We start from the raw sequence: 19808 nt of genomic DNA on the forward strand, positions 1-19808 counted from the left end.
AAAAAAAATACTTTTTACCCTGATATGCGAAACGGGCGTATCGATTCCCCAGATTTCTGTACATCGAGACCCTCGTCGCGTATTTCGGAATGCGGGGTAATTCTGCTGGTGCGGTGTCTTGATCGAGAATCGACGAGTAAATCGACTCGGGGACTGTAATATTCCACACGGAGATGACGCGCAAGTGAGGAATAATTTTTAAAAGAAATTGCGAAGCGAGTCTACGCTAACGAGCGTATAAGATGAACCTTGAGTCGCAGCAGGTTGGCGTGAATAAACCCAAGGCCTGGGTCAGCATCAGCAGCAGCAACGGCAGCAGCAGCGGCGACGTAGCGTGTTAATCGAGCATTTGAACGGGCATAAAGCAGCGTAAAACCATGTATTCCTCCCATAAAAATACCACTCTAAGAAAAAAAAAACGGCCGCATGACCGCTCTCGGACGTCGGGGATATATTATCTCTGTAATACAGCTCTTAATTCGTTCGTTTCGTGATAAAACATTAGTTTCAAACTTGTCGAGCAGCCCCGGCGGACACCCACAGCGGGAACAAGCTCGGAAATCGGCGTTCAAAATTTATGCCCAAGTACCTAACCATGCGCCGCCGCAAGAAACATGCCTTACGATATTATTGCTATACGCTGCACTATATTACCTTTCCTCGATTCTAAACCTCCGCGTTCCTGCCCTACGCTCGTATCGTTATACCTTTACACGCATCTTCTCGTTTATCGTTTCGATGTCGTTTGAATCGCCCGTGCTGCATGCTCCCTTTTGCTGAAAATAATATAACCTTTCCGCGATTTCGTATTACTTGAATCCGTACTGCCGAGAATCCGAACAACGACGGCGAAACCAATGAATACAGAACCGTCAACATCCTTTTTTTCTGGTAATTTCATCGGTTCACTATTGAATTGCGATTTTTTACACGTTTTCTTCACTTTTAAGCGAATCCTTCTGAATTGCGGTTACGTGCATTAAAATTAGAGTGTAAAACACGAAATAAAAATAAAAAAATGATTCAGTTTTTATTCAAAATTGTGATCATTGTATGATTTATAGCGAATGAGACATTATTTTCCATGTTTTAGGGTAATAAGAACGCTTTGAGTGGATGAAGTTGTTTTGTCGATATGGAAATGAAAAAGTTCTCCGTGAATTGCAAAATTATTCAAGTATGTAGGAAAAATGTGATTTTCAAGGGTAGGCACCATCTTCGATTATTTCAACAGGTTAATGGACAAGAAACCAAGTGTACATTGTATGTAGTTTTTATTCTTCGGATTTCTGGCATTGTTGACACCGCCTAACCGCAAAACAATGAAACGAATATAAGAACCGAAATTTAATTTGCCAAAAAATGGGGACGGGTAAAAATGAAGAAAGATCAATAAATCCAAGTGCCGATATAATATCGAATTCTTACAGAAGCGGAGACTTAATTTATAGAATTTTGAAACGTTCAAAGTCGAAATATAGAGAAGTAAAAGCATATAAAGGTGAAAACATAGAACGCCGAATTCTAGAACCATCAGAATCTCTCTCGATAATATAGAATCCTCTGCAGAGATACTCGATTCAGCCGTTCTACGTTTTCACCTTTCAATATTCCGTCTTTCCGTATTTCTGCTTTCAATATTTTCAATTCTCTACACTTGTACTTTCCACATGTTTAAATTCTACAAATAAGATTTTCACGTCTATTAAAAATTCGATATTCCGGTTCTTCCAAAAATGATTTTGACAAATCGACAAAGAGACAAAGATAATTACCCAAAAGTTTAACAATGCGCAACCGTCGTTGTCTCCGCCTCCCGTGTACGAAATGTGCGTAAAATCGTAGCACGTAGTTCAGGATATACATATTAATCCACACATGTACGCTCTTACAGGATTCTATCCGTATAGTGGTTTTAGTTTATCATCGGGGAGAGGCTCGCGTCTCTCATTAGTTGGTACGACGCCGCAGGCTGTGCGTGAGTTTAATTTGTGGCGAGTGTGCTCGTGCGTGTGCCCGGTGCGTGTGCGGCGTGGGCGGCACGCACGCTACATTCCAAAGTCCGAGAGGTCGAACCCGGGCGCCCATCGTACCCTGCACCATTGCCCGCCAAACTATCAGATAATGTGAAATACGCGCTTGTATATTACGCACTCGATAGAATTTTAATTTAAAGAAACAAAAAATTTTACGCCATTTTTCACGGAATGTACGAAAGCAGCTTGCCGCGGAAAACGAGTTTTTCTCTTTCTTCTTTATTTCTTTTCGCTTATGTCTCCGTCACGTTCCAAGGTACGCGAATTTACATCAATTGACGAACGTTGTTATATTTTTAGCCTGCATGGCAGCCCGGTTGCGATAAAACAGTTCGTGACGAGGCGTCCGCGAGCCGCGACCTGCCACCCTGCAGCATTTTACATACGGGGAGGATCGAGGAGGGCCTGTAAAGACCCCACTGAAAAATTTTCCTCCTATCTCAAACAATGCCAATATGTCGGTTTCGTGGGTCACTGCTCGTTCATGGATCTGGTCTACAGACAAAGACCCGCACACGCACGTGTCACACACGCAGGGCCAAGAAGGGTCTCGGAAATTCGAGGGGCACGCCTATGCGGTGGATACGCAGGGTGAAATTTAGTGGAGAATAGGGCGTATCTCCCCCTCTCCCTCTCTCTCTCTCTCTCCCGACATCGTCCCTCCTTTACTACCGAACTCTTAGCCCAAGGCGAGGTTTACAACCCTCCTTGTGAATCGGGACGTGTGCGCATACATTTTCGAAATTCGCTTCGATCTCGTGTGCAGGGTGTGTGTATAGGTAGGTGGGTATAGGAAGGCGGTAGGTACCCACCACCCTGCACTACGCCGCTTTGGACAAGGCCTACGAGCCGGGTTGGCACAGAAACCGACCCCCTCCCGCCCCTCGGCCCCTTCGCAACTCGCTACTGTAGGTCCCGGATAGCGCCGGATCCCGGTTACAAAGGAGATTAGTAGGTGCAGGGCAACGGTCTATGCGATATCCACCAATCCGTGGCCTTTCGTGCCGTATTGTTGCGAACCGAGACGTCCGTTTGACGCACTCGTCGCTTGTACAACCTTTCGGACAAACTTGATCAAATAATTTATCCCGGTTCGAGATCTTGAGACAAGTTTTCAAAAAAGGGTCAACTACTTGAACGTTTCGTTGTCCATTTTCGGCACAAGGACTATTTCGAAGGACGACATACGCGCAAGGCACTCGATTTCGAACAAAAATGTAGAATCTAATTGAGAAACGTGTCAATTTCGTTGTAATTTATAGACGAATTGTTCCAGCGGCCGGTAATGCCGAAAATTTTTGCTTTTCACACCGTCCGAGTGAACCGAAAGATGCTTCAACGCTAGAGAGAGCAAAAAGAGGATATGATCGAGAGAAGTGAAGTACGATTAAAGGTTAAGGGGGACGTCGAGGACGCGATGAAACAAATTGAACCAGAATAATATTCACCAGTATTTCATCCTCGTTTTAACCCTTAAACATGGACCGCTCAGCAGGACATCCGGTCCACGCGTCCTCGTGGTCCCTAAACGTCTTCATGAGCGAGTGAGTCGGTTATATCCGAAAGGCGAGAGGGGCGAGGGAGAATAGGCGTCCGGTACACGGTCGGAGATATGCGGTTTTACCAAACGGTTGGCTAATTTATGTGAAGCTTGCGCTAGCCGCGGAGCTTAACCGCACCATCCTGCATCAGCTGGGGGTCCCTCAAGTTTGCGGACCTGCGAAGATCACACGGGACATAAATTGAAAGTAATGGTCAACTCGTTGCTCGACGCGTCTTGTATTGCCAACGCTCGCGCTTTATAATCGCGTGTGCAAAGAATGTTACTCAAACACGCAGGCGAATAATTCCTCGGTACTTCGTGAAGATATCCAGATGCGCCGATGCGTTTCAATTTATATTTTAGTAATTTTTATCCCGTATGGCGATACAGGATAAGCATTGGCTTCGGTCGTTGATGAATTTTCCTAACTTCGATCAACCTCGACATTTTCACATATCTTTTATTCGAAAAAAATAGGTCTTTCGAAAAATGTCGATCTGTTCTTCCCGAGAAACTGTCACGATGGTCTCGGCAATGGCTCGACGAAAAGTGTCAAATTTACACGACTAACTTACGTTCAAATGATGAGCGTGAAATAAATTGCAGTGTCCCATTTTTTTCCAACGTATGCTTCAAACGAAAACGATGAAAATTAAAAGAAGTCGAAGTAATCTTAACACATTTTTCTCGACGTTGACAAAAAATATTACCTACACAGATTGTACTGCAAATTTAAGTCCAAGCTTACGAGCTTGCAGGACAATCTTCCGTAAGATATATAATGGAATATGTCCGCAGGTTAATCTCGTTGCACAAAATTGAATACATGAACTGAAAAACGAGGAACATGCGAGCCCACGTGCATGATGGGAGAGGATCGAGATGAAATCTCGAAATGGAGAGTGGTAAGGAGAGAGAGATATGCGTCGGTGGTGTGGCGTGAGGTGTTGACGATCCTTCGAGACCGCGGGAGGTAGCCACCACCTACTGCGAGCTAAGAACTCTAAATTACGTGTGGACAAGGCTTTTTATGTCTTTATTGGTTATAGATGACGTACCTTAATTCTCAAAGAAAGTTTCACCGAACATTCCGACTACCAGTTAAGCCAACGGTTTTTCAAATCGAGCTTGATCCTCGATTCTTACGGTATATAATGTGCGGGAAAAAATTCTTTGTTTTTTGAATTTGTTCCCGAGAATCGAGGGAACGTGATCCCGACACTCTGCTGACGGAGAAAGGCGCTTCGGCGCGGCAGAATTTCGGGGCGAAACGAGGGTTGGTTTGTCTTTCTTGGGAGAGGGAAAACGACGCGACGATAACGCGATATCCTAACGTAGTTGAGTCATTTCCTGGTGACCGCGTAGTGGATCATGCCGGTCCCCGAAGGTCCCACAGGACGATTTTGTCAAAGGATCTCTATTCCGCGAGAAAGTATATTATACTATTTGGCCCGAGGCTAGGCGGGAATTGTGACGGCAGGGGTTCCATACCGCACAGTTTTCGGCTACGAGCGAGTCTTCTCATTTTTCTTGCACTCTCGCTAGCTTTTTTCTTCTCTTCTCACTTCCTCCTCGTTCCTTTTCTATTTCCTCTTCTTCCGGGGTGATCATGAACCTTGCCACTGTGTATTTATCCTTTATGGTTTCGCTTTTTACAGACCGGCCCGTGTATACTCAACAGAATTGAGTACGGGTTTACACTCGCGCTGGGAAAATAGAAAACTAAATATATCCTACGGTCCGAGTTACATTTGCCGAATTGTAAACGGTTTTACTATACTAATTTTGCCATAAAACGCGCGTTACGATGAGAAAGAAACGGTGAGCATCGTTTCGCTCTCGAATGCAACCTCGTCGTTGCAACTGCGCTTGTTATTATCCTACGGAAAATTTTATCACTGTACTTTAGAAATTAAGTGCCAGTTATCGTTGCATGAATTAATTTCGAACGACTTTGGTATTTATTTCTCGTGATTCTTTCCCCCGTGAAACTACAGTTCTTCCGAGTGTAGCCATTATTCACGTTTTATAGAAATTCTTCGACTTTCCGAGCACCGCATAAACCTCGCATCATTTTTGCTCCAACTTCTTTTCTTTTCTTTCTCGATATTTCATCTTCATCCTCGAGCACACTTCGTCGAGTTTTATACAATACGGTTTATATCGAGGGTTGAAAACATTCAGGTTTTAGATTTGAAATATTGAAAACGTCAGGCCTTTGAAATGATGGGCAGGCTTGCGCTGCAACGGACAGGAAAACTCCACCTCTAACGATCTGTTCCGCGTGTTCCCGGATATTCGCATATTTTTCATCGTGGTTAAAAATCCATGCGGAGTGGAGAGAGACGACGCTGATCGAACCGCACCCGACTGCCCATCATCGGAATACCTTGTTTGTATGTGCAATCGAGCGTGACTCGTGTGACGAATTTCGATGCTGTTGTCCTTAAGCTAAAATTTGGCAAAAAAAAAAAAAAAAAACTGTCATTTTATACGTACTCGACTTGGGAAAACAGCTTTCGAATATTCTGCACGAGTGTGCAAAGAAAATTGCACCTCCCACGCAAGAAACAGAATTTTCAAATTATATTTCGACTCGCCTCACTTTTAAAAATTCAAAAAGTGTTATTATTGTACAAAAAAATAAATAAATAGTAATTTTGCAAGTACCAAGTTGTTGCACCGAATTTATCGGTCAGGATACACACCTCCGATACGGGGGTAGAAAAATGAAGAAAAAATTCATTGCAACAACGATCACGTGACACGGCGTAAGATCGAATATACCTATACAATAGATAAGATGACAAACGTGATGCGGAGGTAAAAACGAAGCGGCCGATTTGGCACTGAAGGATCTCTCAGCTGTTCGAAAAAATAATAATAACGAGAGGCAAAAACAATGGTTCCAATCACGCTGAGTAACAATGCGAATGGGGAAAGGAGGGAACAAAACGCAATTGCGTCTAAGGGCCCCCCATGACGACGGCGGGTCGCGTTGGCAAGGTTGGTAATTGGACGCGGGAGGCGAGTCCCTACGTGCCAAGTGCCCGACGCCCTTACTTTCTGGATATATACCGTCATTGTTTACACCCCCCGCTTCGAGTCGGGGATGCGGCCGATCTAACGCGGATTTCGCCCGGTTAACCACCTGTGGTTACAAGGCGGAGTTTCGTTTGACTTGATCGGGATCCGCGGGTTTGCTCGACCGCGGAGTGCATCCGAGGATCACCTCGAGACACGTAAGGTTGGTGCATAAGGTAGATACGTGGAGGGCTTGTAAGGTTACCGTGGCGTAGGTATATTCGTTGGAAGAAAAACGGACTTAAAGTCGCCCGATGTAATTTACAATCTCTTAGTCGGCAATAAAGCCGGGGCACTGTCCATAAATTAATCGCATGTTGCTCGCGCCGTTGTGTGGATGCACGTACGTGCACGAGAAGCCTCTACCACCTGCTTACGGAAATCCTCGACTTTGCACGCGTCCGTTATACGGTGTAGATTCGCCTTTGGTAATGCTGAAATATGTACATGTACCCTTACATCGAGTTTATATACGCTCTTAGCGCGCACTTCACGTGCCATTGCGAACGCTCGTAAACGTTCCTTACGTCTGTGTTACCCTCCGCCTTTCTAAAAGACTCACTTTTATTCGCCGATCGCTCGCGTCGTTGGATACTCGATACTATCGACACTCGGTCAAAGTATTTTTTCAATTTTTACAATCAAAATTAAATCCAATCCAACAATTGTTCCGACGGTACGAACGAAGAGGAAATTGTTCAAATTACCTTACACGTGGAACGAAAATGTTTTTCGATATTTCCTTTCTATCAAAACGTCTGCTGTATCGCAGTACGAAAAGTATCGTTGCGATTTTCACATCATATTTGGGCAGTGAAATTATTTTGTAAAAATTGCTACACGATTTTTCAATTATTGTATTCCAAGAAATTATTTCTTCAATGTAATTTAGGTTACGTTAAACGCAACTGTGAACCATTTGACAAAAGTTGGGGGCATGAGACTGATGCAAAATATAATCTTCGAGTTACAGAGGCTTCGATTAGTCACAAAATAGGCTCCCAAAATCGAAACCTAGGCAAGAGTTTTTGACCCAAAAAATTTGAGAAAAAGGGAAAGGAACCAAGGCTACGAAATTTTATATACACTGTACTTCTGCGAATTGATTTTTTTCAAAGAGCAAGAATCTTTCGCCGAAAGCCTCGCGCGTGACAAATTTCATATTTACTATTTTTCGCATTTTATTTTTTGTTTTAATTTTCTCAGAGTTTATAAAAGATGTCGCTGAAGATGGAGAAAAACGAAGGAACCTCGCGAAATTGCGCCGTATATTACACGTACAGGATTTGCTTCCGTCGAGAGAAAAGAGCCACCTGCATTTTAGTGAGCGGAGGATTCACATGCCTCGTGAAGAACCGAATGTTCTAAAATCCAAAATCTAAGCCACGAATAGAAGCGTGGAGCCTCCGGTCCAGCTAATCTCAGGTATATACTTGAAATTCCAGGCATAACATCACGATCGCAATTCGGCTGGATACGTTTAAGAGCACGCGATCCTGAACGCGGAGCGTAGTACCGAATTGACGCGCTTTCCGACATTCCCGGAGCCCCGGGCACCGTTGACCTTTCAACCTCCGCCTCCGCTTCTCCTTCGTCTCCTTCTTCTGCTCCCTTTCCTTCGTCTCCGCCGTTGCCCCAGAGTCGACGAAAGCGTTGCAATTTCAAAGCGGTCGAAACCCAACGCGACCCACGTATTTAGACGGTTCTTTTTTACGCAAATTCTCTTGAATTATACGGATACATAGTCGGCCGAATACGTCTTGGGAAAACGAAAATTAGCATTCGGAGATTCTTTTGCAAGCCGAAATTCCGATGTATGTTTTCACACTAGGTAATATAGCCAGAAAACGCGCGGAATTCCCCATTGTGCTAATTGATTTCAATTTATTCATTAATTTTCATCCAAGTTGGAAGAAAAATCAGATTTCATTTCCCACACTCCGCATATAACACGACGCGAAAATATACTATGCGATTAAAACGAATCCCGGCACACCTCGGCCGCAAAAAAAAAATTCTTTCGGCTGTGGTGAACGCAGCGCAAAAGAACAGGGCGAGCGAAATCTCTCTCCGATTCCCTCGGGCGAATTTCGCGACTTTATCCACTCGGAGAATCTTCAACGCCCAAGAGGAGATAGCCGATGGCGTTACCAGCGGCGCGTCTTTTTTACAGTCCAACTATACGACCCTCGGTCATTTTATTTTATTTCATTTCGTTAGCTTTTTTTCATCGCCGGTATGAATTCCGTCTTATTCGCGTAATCGGATCACCATGGAGCACACGAAGAGTTTTCTCCGGTGGTAATCTTTGCGAATAAGAGGTTAAAAACGTCGACTTGCGAAAACTGCGGCTAGTATACTGGCTAATTAGCGTAACATTACACGTAACTCGTTCGTTGTGAAAAACATGCTAATTCCGTTTTCGAATATTACCTGTACCGTGGTGATCGATCGCATAGTGGAGGGACGTGTTTATATTATATCGACGCCGACACAAGGTTCTTGGTCTTTTGCCTGACGGCGAGTAAAAGACTATTTGTACGGTAATTGAAAAAATATAACGAACAACTGCCGCAATTAAAGAATCAAGGGAAAATCCAATTACAGATTAGATATATGTCTTACAGGTTCATTACTTCCCGGGGAAAGAATAAAGGAAGAGATCTTCTCCCCTCTCTCGTCGACCTTATACAAACCACCACCCACCACTAATTAAAATAAAACATTTTTCTTACCCTGCTCGGCGTGGTTTAAAACTTATTCCCTTCTTTTCTTCTTCCATCGGTCGCGCGCTGGTCACGGACTGAAAAAAATAACAAGTATGATGGAAAAAGAAGAAGAGAAAATTATGAAAAAAAAAAAAAAAAACCGGCGGGGAGCTCAGAATAAGACGAGATAACCAGCTTTGAAGTGGATAGTATATATACGTACGTATATATCGTACCTATGTATAACAAGTACCTAGCTAAACTCTCCCCGTTCAGGCATTAAATAAAAATGTCCCCCACAACTCCATTTTATTTTCCTCTCTCTATCTCATTTTTTGTTTTCACCTTCTACCTGTATTTATTTCTTTTTCGGCAACTCTTGTAATTAATTCAAAAGTATAAACTTTTTATTTATCCTCATTTTACAGCTTTTATCCCCAGCAAAACTACGTTAACCTCCCTGGTTACAATATTAAGCAAGAAAAAACGTCAAGTGCACCGCGCGGATACTTTAAATTGAGCTTCCCTGACACGGTACGTAACTTTTATGTTGTTTAAAAGACAAATTCAACGCTCGATATTTTCACATATACGTCAGACGTGCAAGTGTCGAAGAATGAATAAGACCGCGATATGAATAAAATGAAAATAAATAAAAATCGGAATCGAAACTATACGTAAATCTTAATTTCACCGTGCCATATGTGGCAACTCGCGTTCACTATTTTTACGCTTTATTACAGTGATTTACTATGGTTACGCGAGGTATAGCTTATACGCGATCGGAGAGGGTCTCACCTTGCCTTCCGGGCAAACTTGTAAAAAATACATGGGGTGCACCAGCATCAGGCTCTCGGCTTGGGGATCTCCTGCCTGCCTGCCTGCCGCCCCAATCTCGGCGCATGAGACGTATTCGATTTCAAAAACATTCACCATTCCGGTCCGTTCGCTCCGTATTTATATGTATATGAATACTGTACGTGTCTCTCCCCGGAAATTTTACTTGCAAAGGATCAATTCAAGATTTCGAGAATCAAATACTATATCGACATAAAACATACATTACGGGGAACCGGAACGATTTTATTCCGATTTTGTGTAACGATATATATCTATAAAAGAACATTTCAAGTATTCCCCGTCACTTCTGCAGCTGTATCACGTATGATATTTCTATTTCTTTTCCTACTTCGCGTTCGACTCGACGATCTCGGGATATAATTTTAGTGATGAAATTCATTACCGCAGGAATATATCCTTCAGCTTATAAATAGCAAGTTCGGATTCGGAGTGCTATTCCGTACGATATCTCAAGAGATGTAACAGAATCTTTGGAAAGTTGGAAGACGACGAAGAGAAGGAGGACAAGCCCCCCTCATGCGGTGTAAGTAGCTACGAGCTAGAATTTGCGATAATTTTGGCAGATAGTGGATGCCTGCACGTATATATGTATACATATATACATATACATAATATAACTAGGCAGTGTAAGGTAGAGTTTGAGCCGGTGTATAATAATCACCGACATCTTGTGAATATTCATGCGCGCGGAGAGCCGAAAATGATCTGTGGTTCTCTAAAGTATTAACATACTTGAATACTATTACTCGGGTGGCTATGTACGGTACGTATACATGCATACATCCATAGATACACCGACGGGTACGTATATATACAATCCCGAGCCTCGGAGGCGCCGCACTGTATTCACGTCTCTAGACGACGGCGTCATCCTCGCACAAACAGGCGGATAGGAGCCCTGCCACGGCCGAAGGAATCGGTAACGAACGCGTCATTTTTCACGCAATCAATGAATCCGTTCCTAAGATAACTTATTGAAAACCAAACGAAACAAATATCAGCGCATATATCACGGGGGGATTTTTAATGCCCCGCCTTGCCAGCATGGCATAACGACCATGTTAATCACCACAGAGGCCAGACCGGCCCATCTCCTAATGAGCTCGGTGCAAAGCAAACACGTCTATAGGTATACGGGTACTCGGTCATATGTGCGTGTGCACACACGCCTTTACACGCCGGCATGTACGTACGTATGTGCAGCTCACGCATGTTGCCGCGTATTAATACTTGTACAAACATCTGCGTTTACACCACCAGTGCGATATAGACTCGCTGGCTGTGCCGATACCATCCATGGTCATGCCCTCCTAGCACTGTGGCGAGGATGAAGAGAACTTGGAGCGAAAGGATCGACTCGGAGAGTAATTTTGAATAAGAGAGAAATACACGCGAGATGAGAACACAAGGCGGAATGAGAGAAATATGCTTACGGTATTTACGACTGTGACCTCCTGCACTTGCGACGATCATCAACCCTTTGCATCCTCGACGCCCGTTAGTGTTATATAAACATATAGATTCCCGAGCCGACACGCGAAACGACGTGACTGTTGGAATTGCCGTTTATGCTGTTGCAGTAAAGACGATGGAGCGCGATAATTGTAAGGAAAAATCGCGGCGCGTTATGGTGGTGCAATTTTGCAACTTACATCTTTCAGGGCCTCGTCAAGCGGTTATTGCTATCCATTATTTGTACTTTCCAATGAGGTATTATCGCAGTGGAAAGGCTAGAGTGATAAGAAGGTTCCTTAAACGATCTTGAATCCATTGGCGAAACTATATACTAAACTCGCATCAATTTTTTTGAATAGCGACGCCGGCAGTATTGAATGGAAAAATAATTAAATTGCGAGTCAATAAAATCAAGATCTATCGATCAACCTCACGTGAGTTCAAAATCTGCGAAACACGTTTGGAATGCTTCAACGAAGCCAATCCAAGTCAGTATATCAAAACTCACGGACTTCCGTGTTGAAAAATGTACCAAGTAGGAAAAACTTTTCCGCATACGACTGCTTCGCGACAAGATCCTGATGGTTGCAGACTTGCTAAGTCTACGCTTGTAGTGCTATAGCCAACGAGGCCTACACCGGAGCATGGATCCACTAAGCAAGGCCCCGAAGTAATTAGCTGGTTATTAACTCGTCGAGTTTGACCGTGGCAGGATGAGATAGGGCATAGGTCGCAAAGCGATACGTCAACCTGTAGGATAGTCGGAAAGTCGAGAATTGACGGAAGTTTAGCATACGTTGACTTACTTGAACCAATTTGTTGGTGGGAGTTAACCACCGTGCATAATATACGTAATAATTATACTCGGCAGGACGAACGAGGCGTGGAGACGAGATGTGTATACCTAGTTTTGAGAAGGACCGGAGGAGACCTTCGGCGACTACGACGAAGATTGATGCTCGCTCAGGAATGAGACTACAAGGACGTCGCGTCGTTCAGCTTCGAACATCCACGCATGGATTCTACGCTCGCTATGAACATTGTTATGCCGAATTCCATGGTGGTTCACACTGTTTGTAACGTCGAATTTAGCCTCTCTTCCTGTTGATCTCCGTCAATCAACACTGAGCGAAGTAAACCGTTACAGGGACACGTAGATTCCAGCGTAACGGTTCAATCCGACGGTGAGTATCCGCCGATGTAAACGAAGAGCGGGATCAATTCCGAACGAATCTCAGTAACGAATGACAATCGTATTTCGTGTGTACCTACGTCTAACACGATTGCAGAGTTAGTCAAGGACTGGGACTGGAAAAAGCAGCAAGCAAGCTTTCGACAGCTGGTTCGAATCTCAGACCCGGGGCCGTCAGCAAGTAGCTCGTCAACGAGGAGCACCCCAGCATTCGAGCGAGTAGTGAAACCCCAACTCTTCTCGACGGATTTTTAGCCTCTGGGCAAAAGTCCGATGGAAAAGTTGCACTCGGGAGTGCTTCGCCCTGTTTTTTGGCCTGGATATAAACCCGTGGTATCTCCGAAAATTTTAAAACCTTTCCAACGGTCGTTCTTTCGCTAGTTACTCTCTTACTCTCTTTCTCCGGCTTCGCAACGCCGATAAATCGAAGGCAAAGAAAGGCGATTCGAAAGTTCAAGAAACGGTCGATGTGGCACGACGTCAACTTCCCTCAAAGTCGAAACTCCGCACTATTATCGTGCAACGCTTAAATATAGGTACATACGTAGGTATAAAGCCATCCGCGCTATTGCTTTGAGACCGCGGTGCAATTTATTCTGTAACTTCGTGATTATAACACAAAGGCTCTGGCAATCGCGTCTGTTTATGAGAGATCCATTACCGGAGTTAAGCTTGATCCTGACTCCGGGAGCCCGGAGTCTGCGCCGATTCTACGGTCTACCCAGGGCTCGGTACTGACTCCGGTGGTGCTTGGGAAAGTCCCGAACGTGCAACAACTTTGGCTTTGCTTGGTGAAGCGAACGCAGCCTCGCGAAAGGACCATGAGCGCACTGAGCAGAGTTTAGTAATCACACGGGTCGCTGCACCACAAAGCAAGACGCGACGGGCTGCGTATATATACGTTTACAAGTTCGTGTGTTGGTACGGGTGAGCAGCAGAAACCACCAGAGGACGAGCGGCAGGCAGCATAAGCGCGATCTTCAAACCCTGTGAGATGTTATTATTACCCTCAGATTCCAAGATCAAGAAACTTGGATTAATAAGATGGAGACCGCGCCTCTCGCGTGGGCCGTCCGACATTCAACGTCGTCTTTCCATTGGTCCTCTTAATCGTGCCTGCAGAACCAAGTTTGTCAGCGTTTCACGAACCCGTGATCTTTTATATTCGCACACTACGCGTAAAGGTGGAGTATGTACTTGAACTTTGCGCAGGTGATTTGCGTGATTGATCACTACTTATACACCGCTCGATATGCGGACTGCTTTCGCATTCACCGGCTTTGATCTGGCGCAGGGTACAATTGCAATCATCGTGCGACGTCTCGTCACATTTCCGACAGTCGGAAAAAACATCGCCTGCTAGCGTTTCGTATTGGAAGAATTGGTAACGGGTCGATACCGTAAACTAGTACGTTTTGACTCCCCGTGCCTTGAGACCATTGTACTTTTATAAAACGCATCAAGCCGGGTCGTAATGCTGATAATGTCGGTCATAATTGAGGCCCTTTGATTTAGACCACAGTCTCAGGTCGACCCTCGTGAAATCCACATTGTATGAATTCACCGTAAAACAATCAGACATTGGCCCCTTTGTAACCGAGCTACAAATGACGCGAGTAAATGTATACTTACATAGGCGCGTGTACGCTGGGACAACTGGATCCTTGGCAGAGAACGTATGAAAACGGTAAGTGGGAAGGACATCCTGACTGATTGTGGTCGCAGCAATCTTGACGTTCAGCGAAAACTTCGCTGGTACCCCTAGAAGTCGCCGTTTCTTTCTCCGTTACACGATACCCTCGTGGCCTTCGGAGCTTCAACAAAATTCAGAGCGTAAGACGGTGAGTATCGATGTTTGGTCGAGGAAGGAGAATCATTTATAAGACATGAACGATTTAAGGGAAAAGAAGGTTTCTCGTGGGTAATTTGATATCCCAGTTACACAGTCCGGCCCGAGTCCACCTGCTGGTATGTTTTGCATAAACTATACAGGCGTTCCCACCCATGCACACCTCACATCTACAGAGTATGAATGCGGATACGTTGAACGTATAGAGTATTATATCCTTTTGACGGTCTGGTAATGAGTCATTAACATAAATCACAAACAGATACATAACGCTGGCGCTTGGTATTCGAAACAAGGTAATTCAGAGCAAGCGGGCAGGCTGCCAGGGAAGCATGGAGGCAGGCAACAGCTGCCCTGGGCAAAGCTTTGCCTTTGTACCGAGACTCGGCAGAGTCCGATGCAGTGACATTATACGTCGTTATACGAACGTGGTACGTACGCGAACCTGGGTAAGTTTCAACGCATGCAACGTGTACAACGTGACAAGACAAAGCTGACCACTGGACTGAACCCCAGCAAAGAATTCGAAAATTCAAGTAGCAGTTTCGAGTCGCGTATGACCAAAGAAGACGATAAAACTGATGGAAGAAAATTCTAGGTCCGAAGAATCAGGTGCAGGTTGTGGAGTCCGACATTTAGCTGGTTCGTATAGTCCAGCTCGGTGAACCGCCGGTTGCCGGTCCACCCTCGCATCCAACAATCTCTGCCGCGTCGTTCAGAACCTAGAATTTTATACGCAATAGATCTATAGAGTCTAGTCGCTAACGTTTAGCGATAATTCTAGGGTTCCTCGTCGGATGCTGGGACCCTTGGGGGGTTCCTGGGTGACTTATGTCCAGGCCCTCGGGCCCCATACGATGCACTCAACGAAATGATCATTATTATTACGTATAGCAGACCGCAACAGCTGATGACGAATCTATGCGCGCATGTATGGGACCATGTTGGGTGAAATGCCCACGTGTCTGAACACCGGAGCCACGGCGCACCTTACACATGGCCGGTTTTATTCCAGGGCGTTCGAAACATCCGACGTTTCGGGATAATCACTGTCATCGACACCCAAAAACACACCTCTCGTTCTCTCCCTCGTTTTCTCGATCTCGGTGCCGAGATTCCTGGCATTCGTTGGCTGCCGAAAAGTCAATCGGGGAGGAAGAGGGGACGTTGGAAAAACGCTCATTGCACTCGGAAGGCAGGTTTCTATCGTTAATTAGGTGAGCTCGTTAATGCTTCGGCTTTTACAGCCATTTCGGAGTTACGTAATTGGGCAACGAGAGTCTTAGAGGGGAATCGGAGCCTCGGGGTGATCAGACCTCACGAATGACAGTACGTTGAAAAGGTTAATGCCTCCGGTACCGATAATTAACCTGTTACAATAATCGACAACCCAGGGGACGACGGGTACGCAAGTAAGTGGAAATATGTATGAAATAACGAGTCGCGAGTCATCCTCGGTCGTCATTCGACGCGATCATTCATCTCCACTCGATACCGGGCTCGATACCGTCGAAGAGATACGCGTCGGAGCGTGTACCCGGATTTATAAAATTGTAATGAGAGTTGGTATATACCAATCAACAGGCAAACCCTCTGCACGAGTAGCGTCTACTTAGAGTAACCAAGTATTACAGGCGATAGGCACTCCGGCGGGCAGATAATACCCGTAGGTAGACGACGTATAATTCCCGTGTATAAGCTACCAGCCTTGAACAACTGCTTGTAATTTCAAATCACTTCGAGGTATGCGGAGCTAATTGGAAATACTAAGTCATTTGGTGTGTACAACTACTTTCCCTAATTGAATCGTCCCGCAGCTTCTCGAGAGCAGCTCGTCCGGAGGTTTTGCTCGGAGCCTAAACGCGGAGCCGCGTTCGTTGGACATCTAATGAAATGACAGCGAGCTATAAATCCCCCTGTGCGCTTGATCGCCGACCTGGCCGTTGACAACGGGGTTTGAGGGTGGCAGGGGTTTGGCGAAGGTGGGACAGGTGCAAGTGACGCCTTTGATCTCCGATGAGATGACGCTTGCGGCCGGCGTTCGCGGGACGAGTAATTATCGAAACATGGAAATTTCGAACGATTGTTACATCGCGCGGTGGTTAAAAGTTAATTGAAAAACAAAAAGAACTATCCTATTGATCAAAGAGGATTCCACGCATTTTTCTACTCCTCCTACCGCACAACCGCTAGTTGCGTATAGACGAGAGGCTGCGGCCATGATGACGTGACGGACAAACCCGGGACGCGGATGAACCCACAAAAAATTCCCAATGGGTTCGGAATCGCGTGCTAGCTGTTGACGACAAATTGAGGGTTAAAATACAGTCGGTAAATAGTCGGACGGACAGAGCGAAGGGTGATTTCTATCTAGGCGGTCAGGGATTATGACCCTAATTTGAACTAGGTATCTCTCTATGTACCGATGCGCGCTAGGGCGAACGAATCAACGAATTAATCTATGCATTGTGTGAGAGACGGATTTATACTTTCGATGTGGATAACAGACCTATATAGTCAAATAGCGGGCTCAAAGAGCCAGGGCTAAATGACATGTGCCGATTCGTTCGACAATGAGATGAATCGTGAAGCGATGAGCGGAATTTTTCTTTTACAACGATGAGGTGAGCTGCGCGATTTTCTTATCTTTTTTTCTCAAATTGAAGAACATCGTCGGACAAACGACGCGTGTATACGTGCTATAAATCATTCTCACTCTCGTATCTTTTTGGACGCCGATAAATCAAGCCTCGTAGACGTCTTAAACTCCTTTTAATTTTCCTGACGCAGTTTCGGAGCGATTTCAAGCGGTTTCTATACTCCAAAACCCTTCTTTTCGTCTTTCTTTTACCGCTCTCTTCTCTTCTTCTCGCTTTGAGCTCGGAGAGATTCCTAAATTGCCGCGCGATATTTCATCGTTGGAGGAAAATAATTTCATAATTTTGTTTTATGCCCATATACCTCTATATATATATATATATGTGTGTGTGTATATACACATTCAGAATGCTCCGTCGACCATCACGGACAATTATCCTTGATTGATTGACGTAAGAGATCCCCAAATTCCAGCTGCGTATCCTCCTCGTAAACTCCTTCAACGCTACACTTAATACACGTAAATGTAATACAGTATCCCTGCACATGTGGATAGTTCGAAGATGAAATTTTCTTTCTCTTTCGCATTCTCCCACACCTCAAACCTATTATAGTTCCCGATCTGCGATCGAACCTCTCACATAACTCTACATTTCGGTAAAAAGAAATACGGGTTCGTTGTTTTGTCACCCAATAATAGATATCAGATACCACCTGAAAAATGGTTTATCGCCTAATGTCAAGTCAAATCATTCTAACAACAATTGACAGAGTATATCAAAAATTCGACGGGTAAAAATTGATGCAGTTTCAAAATGCATTAAGTAGATCAAAAAATTCTCTAAAAAAGTTTACTTCATTACATTGCTCAATATGTAAAATAGGTAATTAGTCTATCCGGATGGCTCTCGACTCCAGATTGACAAGAGTTCAACCATAAACAGGATGCAAAAACTCTACGTGTAAAACATGATAATACTGACTGTTTTTAAACACTAGACGCGTCGTATTATGTAACCGCATGCAAACCGTTCGTCATAATTCACTAGCGAAGGTACATTCATGTCGTAACTGATATCAATAAAATGATGATAAATTAGTACTTGAGGACGGTGAAAGGTGTTCCATACGAGTCGGAGAGTCGTGAACAACCGCATTCGTAACAGGCCGAGTACGCTCTTTACATCTGCACATTCTTTATAACTGTGTAAGACGCGTGTCAAGGCGCGGAGAGACGTGAGAGAAGAGACGAAAAGAGGACCAGATCATACGACTCCGACCTACAACCCTAAACGTTCCAAGTGCTCGGGCAAGAATGTGTAATTAGGGGGCATAAAAATAACCACCGCCTACTCAGGGCACTTGCTGTTGTGTTCCAAGCGGGCACATCGAAATGCCTGGGTCATCGCACCCGCAACTTTGGTTCCCATCAATCTCTTCCGAGGTCTCGTCGGCTTTGGGTGCTTTTTTCCATGGACCGATTATACGAAACACGAAGAACACTTTGTTTTCAACGTTGTAAAAATATAATTGTTGGGTGGGTGGTTAGCCCGTGCTATATAGTTGCGGTTCGTGTAGAAGGCTGCGGGACCCAAAAGAACCTAAAACGAGCCGGAGAAAAGGAGCCGAGGTAGAATGATTCCCGGAATGGAAGAGTTCGCGGCTAGCGCCGCTGCACCGGGGTTCAGGATTTCGTATTCGCGTGAAACCCAGCGTTTCGTTGCTACTGGCTGCTCATTCCCAGTTCCATAGTTCCACGATATTCGTGCACACACTAGCGTGTCGGTACGTGCAAGAGCTGATTGCAGACATGTGGGTAAACACGACCTGATCCAATAACTGGCGAATTAAAGTAGAACTCTTTCCAGCAATAATTCTTTCCAGACGCACTGGGCCCAGCTCCCTAAGGACAACGGCGACGTGTGGCTGTCAATAACAAAGACTCGACGTGGAGACCCTCGGCCCGAGAAGAGGTCTGATCCTGTTAACAGGATCATCCCGGTGCCACTAATATGCCGGTCGTGAGAAAGATCACAAACAGTGGTAAAGAGAATTGCTACGACCTGCAGCGAGGACGAACGTAACGCGAGAAAAGTTTCGCTCTCTCTCTCTCTCTGTAAAGGTATATAGACGTATAGTGCACTTGAACTAGTCGACAGTCGCTGTAATAATGTTAATTACTGGGATCTCATAAATAAATAGAACAGTTGGCATTTATATTTCCGCGGCATAGTTGTACAAGTGGTTTCAATTACGACTGCACCTAAACCGATTAACCGAAATATGGATTTTGCTGGATCATCAAGACTTTGGACATCAATGTTAATTACAGTTAACGCAATATTATAGAGAAATAAGAATCCCTATGATGGAGAGAATCTCCACAGAAAATTGCACAGGGCATAAGATTGATAATTTGATGTAGTTAAAGTGGTGATCATTTTGATTTTAACATCCAGTGATGTCGGGAAGATCGCGGGCG

General features: G+C 44.7%; 1 protein-coding gene and 1 long non-coding RNA gene across 2 annotated transcripts in view; one reads left to right on the plus strand and one right to left on the minus strand.

Annotated features, from left to right (window-relative positions):
- The window catches only part of LOC124301224 (transcription factor AP-2-epsilon), a 205393-nt gene that overhangs the window by 181954 nt on the left and 3631 nt on the right, over positions 1-19808 (minus strand). Inside the window, exons 2-3 of the mRNA XM_046756018.1 lie at positions 14512-14693; positions 9399-9466 (exon numbers count right to left, since the gene is read on the minus strand). The gene's annotated coding sequence lies outside the window, so the exon portion shown is untranslated. The remainder of the gene's footprint in view (positions 1-9398; positions 9467-14511; positions 14694-19808) is intronic.
- LOC124301233 (uncharacterized) lies at positions 9505-10404 on the plus strand. The gene is made up of 3 exons (XR_006907431.1): positions 9505-9590; positions 9800-9905; positions 10115-10404. It is a non-coding gene; the product is annotated as an uncharacterized LOC124301233 (long non-coding RNA).

Source organism: Neodiprion virginianus, chromosome 3, assembly GCF_021901495.1.
Source record: "Neodiprion virginianus isolate iyNeoVirg1 chromosome 3, iyNeoVirg1.1, whole genome shotgun sequence".
Classification (NCBI taxonomy): domain Eukaryota; kingdom Metazoa; phylum Arthropoda; class Insecta; order Hymenoptera; family Diprionidae; genus Neodiprion; species Neodiprion virginianus.